At 44.8% G+C, this 7,645-nt stretch overlaps 1 pseudogene; it reads left to right on the plus strand.

The window, feature by feature from the left end:
* The first annotated feature begins 1,154 nt into the window (after window positions 1-1,154).
* Window positions 1,155-3,729, plus strand: LOC147230019 (uncharacterized; annotated as a pseudogene).
* The last annotated feature ends 3,916 nt before the right edge of the window (window positions 3,730-7,645 follow it).

The raw sequence follows: 7,645 nt of genomic DNA on the forward strand, positions 1-7,645 counted from the left end.
AGGGAACACTTAAAAAACACATCCTAGATCTAAATGAATGAAATATTCTTATGGAATACTTTGCTCTTTACACAGTTGAATGTGCTGACAACAAAATCACACAAAAATGATCAATGGAAATCAATTGTATCAACCTATGGAGGTCTGATTAGGAATCACACTCAAAATTAAAGTGTAAAAACAAACTCCAGGCTGATCCAACTTTGATGTAATGTCCTTAAAACAAGTCAAAATGAATCTGTGTTGCTTCCTGAGTGGACACTATGATTTCACAGAAGTGTGATTGACCTGGAGTTACATTGTGTTGTTCAAGTGTTCCCTTTATTTTTTTGAGCAGTACATATATATACATATATATATATGAAAGGGGTGAGAGCTGATTAAAAAAATGGAGACTTTGTAATCAATCGAAATTAGTTGCAAAGAGAAATTTATATTTGATATTTGACTCAATGTACATGAGCTTAAACATCAGAATCCTGCCTAGTTCCCACCAGGCTGGCCGTGTCTCTACAATGTGGTTGCTTTACTTTGTTCTGACATCATCTTTCTTTTGTGGCAGTTCTTTACTCTGATCTCTGCTCAAAAGATCAGAGGTCGATATTTCAAACGTGGACATGTTGGATCTGGATTTTGAGCCCCGACATGTGGTTCCGTTAAATGCATTAAGTTGATTAAATTGCGTAAATTTTCTCAATGTGTTATTACATCAATCAATTAAATTAGTGCATTCTACTCCCAGCCCTTATACAGTGGAGAGAGCAAGTATTTGATACACTGCTGATTTTTCAGCTTTTCCCACATACAAAGCATGTAGAGGTCTCTACCTCAACCATGAGTGACGAAATCTAAAAAAAAAATCCAGAAAATCACATTGCACGATTTTTAAATAATTAATTCGCTTTTTATTGCATGACTAAGTATTTGATCACTTACCAACCAGCAAGAATTACAGCTTCTGTCGACATATTAGTTCTTCCTCAAGAAGCTCTCCAGCTCTCCATTTATTACCTGTATTAATTGCACCAGTTTGAACACAGTACCTGTATAAAAGACACCACAATCACACAAACTCTAACCTCTCCACAATGCCCCAAATCAGAGAGCTGTGAAAAGACATCAATGAAAAAATTGTAGACCTGCACAAAGCCGGGATGGGCAACAGGACTTTAGGCAAGCAGCTTGGTGAGAAGGCAACAATTGTTGGCACAATTACCGGAAAATGGAAGAAGCTCAAGATGATGGTCAGTCTCCCCCAGTCTGGGGCTCCATGCAAGCTCTCACCTCACGGGGCATCAATGATCATGAGGAAGGGGAGGGATCAGCCCAGAACTACGGTTAGGCCCAGAATATTTGGGCAGTGACACAATCTTCATGATTTGGGCTCTGCATGCCACCACATTGGATTCGAAATGAAACAACTACAACAGAATTGAAGCACAGACTTTAAGGTTTAATTCAATGAATTTGAACAAAAATATATGATTAAACATGTAGGCATTGGAGCAGTTTTATACAAACGCTCCTCATTTCAGGGGCTCGAACCATCTCACTGCTCAATGTCGAGGGAAAGATATTTTTCAGTATTCTTTCCTGTCGGCTGTCCGACAGTCTTCTCCAGAACCAATACATCGACCCTTCTGTGCAAAAGGGTGGGATCCCAGGAGTACCAGGATGCCTGGAACACAGTGGAGTAGTGACACAGCTGATAAGGGAGGCTCGAGAGGGGAAAGGGAACCTATCTGTGCTTTGGCTTGACCCAGCTAATGCATATGGCTACATACCCCACAAGCTGATGGAAGTGTCGTTGGAACAGCACCATGTCCCATGTAACATCAAGGCTTTAATCATGAACTACTATAACAGCTTTCACCTGAGATTTTCCTCTAGAACAGTCACATCAGAGTGGCACCGGCGAGAAAAAGGCATCATCACTGGATGTACCATTTCAGTGATACTCTTTGCCTTGGCTATGAACATGATAGTCAAGTCCACCGAGCCAGAGTGCAGAGGGCCCACAACCAAGTCCAGGATCTGATAGCCCCCCATCAGAGGATTTATGGACGACCTGACGGTAACAACTGTGTCAGTTCCAGGATGCAGATAGATCTTCCAGGGCTTGGAGAAGCTCACCAGCTAGGCACGGATGCACTTCAAGCCAGAGAAATCCAGGTCTCTAGTCCTAAAGGGTGGAAGGGTGACCGACCGGTTCCGCTTCTCCCTAGGAGGCTCCCAGATCCCATCAGTCATGGAGAAACCTTGGCAAGATCTTTGACTGCTCCCTGTGGATACAGCCTCTACCAGGGCTACCAACAATCAGATGGAAGGCTGGCTAACATCAGTGGACAAATCAGGTCTCCCGGGGAAGTTTAAGGCATGGATGTACCAGCACGGTATTCTGCCCAGGATATTGTGGCCCTTGCTTGTCTATGAATTTCCTATATCCACCGTGGAAGGGTTTGAGCGGAAGGTCAGCAGCCACCTCCGACGCTGGTTGGGGCTTCTCCGGAGTCTCAGCAGCATTGCCCTCTATGGCAATAAAAACAAGCTGACCCTACCAATCAACAGCCTTACTGAGGAGTTCATGTCACCAGGGCAAGGGAGGTTCTCCAGTACAGGGAATCAAAGGACCCAAAGGTTGCTCAAGCCGGTATTGTGGTGAGGACACGGCAGAAGGTGGAAGGCACAAGAGGCGGTGGACCAGGCAGAACCTCGGTTCTTCCACAAGAAGCTTGTGGGGTCCATGGCAACCGGTCTGGCAGGCCTAGTAACTATTCCGACAATGCACCTCAGTAGGCGCAAGGGCAAGGAAAGGCAGGACCAGATCCGACTCGAGGTGCGGGCTGGTGTCGAAGGGTAGCGTGCGAGCCAGTGGGTCGGGCCAAGGCAGCAAGGTGCATGGACTAGATGGGAGGAAGCCATGGACAGGAAGATCTCGTGGACGGAGTTGTGGAGGGCTGAACCACTCAGCATAAAATTCCTCATCCAGTCGGTCTATGATGTCTTGCCCAGCCCGTCAAACCACTTTCTTTGGGGCAAGAATGAAATGCCATCATGCACATTGTGCCAGGGAAGGGGAACTCCGGAGCACATCCTTAGCAGCTGTCCGAAAGCACTTGGAGAAGGTTGCTATCGTTGGCGCCATGACTAGGTGCTTAAGGCAACTGCTGAGTCCATCCACTCTGCCATTGACTACAGCAGGCACTTCCAGCCACAGAGGCAGGGCGTGACATTCATCAGAGCCAGGGAACAACCCCCTCCTCAACCAAAGACCCAAACAGGATTTCTGGAAACTGCGAAGGACTGGCAGCTAAGGGTGGACCTCTGCAAACAGCTGAGGTTCCCTGACAACATCATAGAAACCTGCCTAAGACCAGACATCGTCGTACACGCAGAGTCCTCCAAGCAGGTCATCAGGGTTGAGCTGACTGTGCCCTGGGAGGAGAGAATGGATGAAGCCAGCAGAAGAAAGGGGGAGAAGTATGCTGAGCTGGTGGAAGACTGCCGCAACATGGGGTGGCACGCACAATGCTTGCCTATTGAGGTCAGGGGAAGGGGCTTTGCAGGGAGGTCTCTCTGCAGGGCCTATAGTCTCCTGGGCATCACAGGGGCAAGCAAAAGGAGAGCCATCTGTTCAACGTCAGAGGCCGCTGAGAAGGCATCCAGATGGCTCTGGATTCAGAGGGACAAGTGTGGATGAGCGCTTCTTGGACACAGGTTGGGAACTGATCACTCCCGGCCTAGCTGCCTGGGCGAGGGGGTCTGAAGTTGAAAGACCCGAAACCACCCTTAACCTCAGGTACTATCACTGATGATGTGTCCAAGAAACTGCATCACAAGATGTACCTCATAACCATAACACAAATGCTCCTCATTTCAGGAGCTCAAAGGTAATTGGACGAATAAACATAACCCTAAGTAAAATGTTACTTTTCAATATTTTGTCAAGATTCCTTGGCAGACAATGATTGTCTGAAGTCTGGAACCCTTGGACGTCATCAAACGTTGGGTTTCCTCCTTTGTGATGCTTTGCCAGGGCCTTATTGCAGCTGTCTTCAGTTGTGGCTTGTTTGTGGGTCTTTCTGCCTTAAGTTTCAAAGATCTTGTGATTGACACCGCCATCGCATCATATTCCACTTCTTTGCTTTAAAAAACTCCTGGGTGGCTCTGGCAGTAAATTTGGATCATTGTCCCTCTGTACTGTGAAGCACCATCCAATCATTATCATGAGCTGTTCCAATTATTCTCCAAACTTTCTTCTTCCCATCATTCTGGTACAGGTTGATCTTCATCTTACCTGTCCAAAGAATGCTGTTCAAGGACTGGGCTGGCTTCTTTGGGTGTTTTTTTGGCAAAGTCAGTTCTGGCTTTTCTATTTTTGAGGCTGATTAATGGTTTGCACCTTGTGGTGAATCCTTTATATTTACTCTCATCTTTATGGTAGACTTACACTCACCGGCCGCTTTATTAGGTACACCTGTCCAACTGCTCGTTAACACTCAATTTCTAATCAGCCAATCACACGGCGGCAACAAGTGCATTTAGGCATGTAGACATGGTCAAGACAATCTCCTGCAGTTCAAACCGAGCATCAGTATGGGGAAGAAAGGTGATTTGAGTGACTTTGAACGTGGCATGGTTGTTGGTGCCAGAAGGGCTGGTCTGAGTATTTCAAAAACTGCTGATCTACTGGGATTTTCACGCACAACCATCCCTGGGGTTTACAAAGAATGGTCCGAAAAAGAAAAAATATCCAGTGAGCGGCAGTTCTGTGGGCAGAAATGCCTTGTTGATGCCAGAGGTCAGAGGAGAATGGCCAACAGTAGCAACAGTGACTCAAATAACCACCCGATACAACCAAGGTAGGCAGAAGAGCATCTCCGAACACACAGTACGTCGAACTTTGAGGCAGATGGGCTACAGCAGCAGAAGACCACACCAAGTGCCACTCCTTTCAGCTAAGAACAGGAAACTGAGGCTAAAATTTGCACAAGCTCATCGAAATTGGACGATAGAAGATTGGAAAAACGTTGCCTGGTCTGATGAGTCTCGATTTCTGCTGCGACATTCGGATGGTAGGGTCAGAATTTGGCGTCAACAACATGAAAGCATGGATTTATCCTGCCTTGTATCAACGGTTCAGGCTGGTGGTGGTGGTGTAATGGTGTGGGGAATATTTTCTTGCCACTCTTTGGGCCCCCCGGTACCAATTGAGCATCGTTGCAACGCCACAGCCTACCTGAGTATTGTTGCTGACCATGTCCATCCCTTTATGACCACAATGTACCCAACTTCTGATGGCTACTTTCAGCAGGATAATACACCATGTCATAAAGCGAGAATCATCTCAGACTGGTTTCTTGAACATGAAAATTAGTTCACTGTTCTCAAATGGCCTCCACAGTCACCAGATCTCAATCCAATAGAACATCTTTGGGATGTGGTGGAACGGGAGATTTGCATCATGGATGTGCAGCCGACAAATCTGCGCCAACTGTGTGATGCCATCATGTCAATATGGACCAAACTCTCTGAGGAATGATTCCAGCACCTTGTTGAATCTATGCCACGAAGAATTGAGGCAGTTCTGAAGGCAAAAGGGGGTCCAACCAGTTACTAGCATGGTGTACCTAGTAAAGTGGCCGGTTAGTGTAGATATTGACACACCTTCTTCCTGGAGAGTGCTCTTCACTTGAGTGGATGTTGTGAAGGGGTTTCTCTTCACTATGGAAAGGATTCTGCGAAAGCATTCTACCACTGTTGTCTTCCCTGGACGTCCAGGCCTTTTTTGTGTTGCCAAGCTCATCAGTGTACTCTTCTTTTCTCTGAATGATTTGGCCACTCCTAACATTTCTGCTATCTCTCTGATGAATTTCTTCTTTATTTCAGCCTCAGGATAGTCTGTTTGACCTCCATTGAGATCTCCTTTGACAGCATATTGTGTGTTTACAGCAACCGCTTCCAAATGCAAACCCCACAGCTGGAATCAACTCCAGACCTTTAAACTGCTTTCTTGATGACAGGTTACCAAGGAAAGAGCTGATGCAGACTTATTATTTTTTGTGGCCTTCTGAGTTATTTGCCCAATTACTTTTGGTCCCTTGAAAAAGTTGAAGCTACTGTATGTTTAAAAGAGGCGTAAATCCTAAACCCTTGCTACAATTTGGATGTGAATACTCTCAAATTTCAGCTGAAAGTCTGCAGTTTAAGCCCATATGGATTATATAATTGTATCCTGTATGTTTTCGTAAACAGCTAAAATGAAATAAGCTGTGTCACTGTCAAAATATTTTGCACCTAACTGTATGTATATATATTTCATTTTTACTCTCATAAATATGGAAAAATGGGAGTCATCCAGTCATATGACATGAAACAGGTTTCACATATACAGAATGGCTATTGAATTTTCCGCACTGTAAGGCGCACCTAAAAGCCTTTAATCTTCTCAAAAACTGACAGAGGGCCTTATAATCCAGTGCGCCATATATATGGATCAATAAGAGGTCTTGCAACTACGGGAGGCAAGTGCCGACTCCATTTTCTCCTGTAGAGGAAGTAGTGTGCGGTGCATGCTGGATATATGATTGCGCGAAACGTGCATTTTCATTTCCATTTGTGTGTGTATGTGCGCGTCGCCATAGTAGCAGCAGTAAAAACCATAAAGGTGAATAGCAGTCCCACACCACTTGTTTGTGTACAAAGACCCCAAAATGACACCTTTCAAGAGACACGCATACGACGCAGAGTTTAAACTCAAGGCTCTAGTCACGCAGTAGAACAATGGAATAGGGCAGCAGCATGAGAATTCAACATTACCTAATCAATGGTGCGGAAGTGGAGGAAGCAAAAAGATAACCTGTGCCAAGTAAAGAAGACCAGAGTTTCCGAGCCAACAAAGCGAGAAGGCAACAGTTTAAGGACAAACTTGAACAGTGGGTTGTTGAACAGAGAGCAGCAAGTAGAAGTGTCACCACGGTCACTATTCGAATGAAGGCAACAGTGCTAGCACGCAAACTGAACATCAATGAATTGATGAGGCGGTCCTTCTTGGTGCTTTAATTTTATGAAAACCTTTAAACTGTGACAAATTGAGTTGGAAATACATAGTTTGAACCAAGGCGGCGCAAATACCGGTAGGAGCTACCAGTACGTACGGTACCTTATTGTGCATGCACTAACTTGTTTGGGAGTGAACAGGGTTGTCAGAACGTTGGTTTGGATTCTATTAATAAAGTTTGACTGACTTATCTGACTGTTTTGTTGACATTCCCTTTAGCGTATTTCCATTTGGTGGATGCATAACGCAACTCCAGCCACTACAGTCACTTCTCTTCTATGCGCCTATAATGCGGTGTGCCTTATATATGAACATTTTTTTTAACCCTAACCCTAACCCTCTCAGCCTGAGGTCCTTGAATAGTGGCAGACTGTGATAGTAAGAATACTTTTAATTCACGATTTACTTTTAATGAACAAGTTAATTAATTGATGAAAAACACACACATATATAAGGCCTGGGACTTACAACACATTAATTAAATTAATTGATGAAAAAACTATATATGTATATACACTATATATGAGATTGTGGTACGTAACGTCTCCTTGTGATGAGGATTACAAGCGTTGATGGGACCGATTC

This window comes from Fistularia commersonii, chromosome 11 (assembly GCF_037954325.1).
Source record: "Fistularia commersonii isolate RoL2024-O1a breed Wild chromosome 11, RoL_Fcom_v1.0, whole genome shotgun sequence".
NCBI lineage: Eukaryota > Metazoa > Chordata > Actinopteri > Syngnathiformes > Fistulariidae > Fistularia > Fistularia commersonii.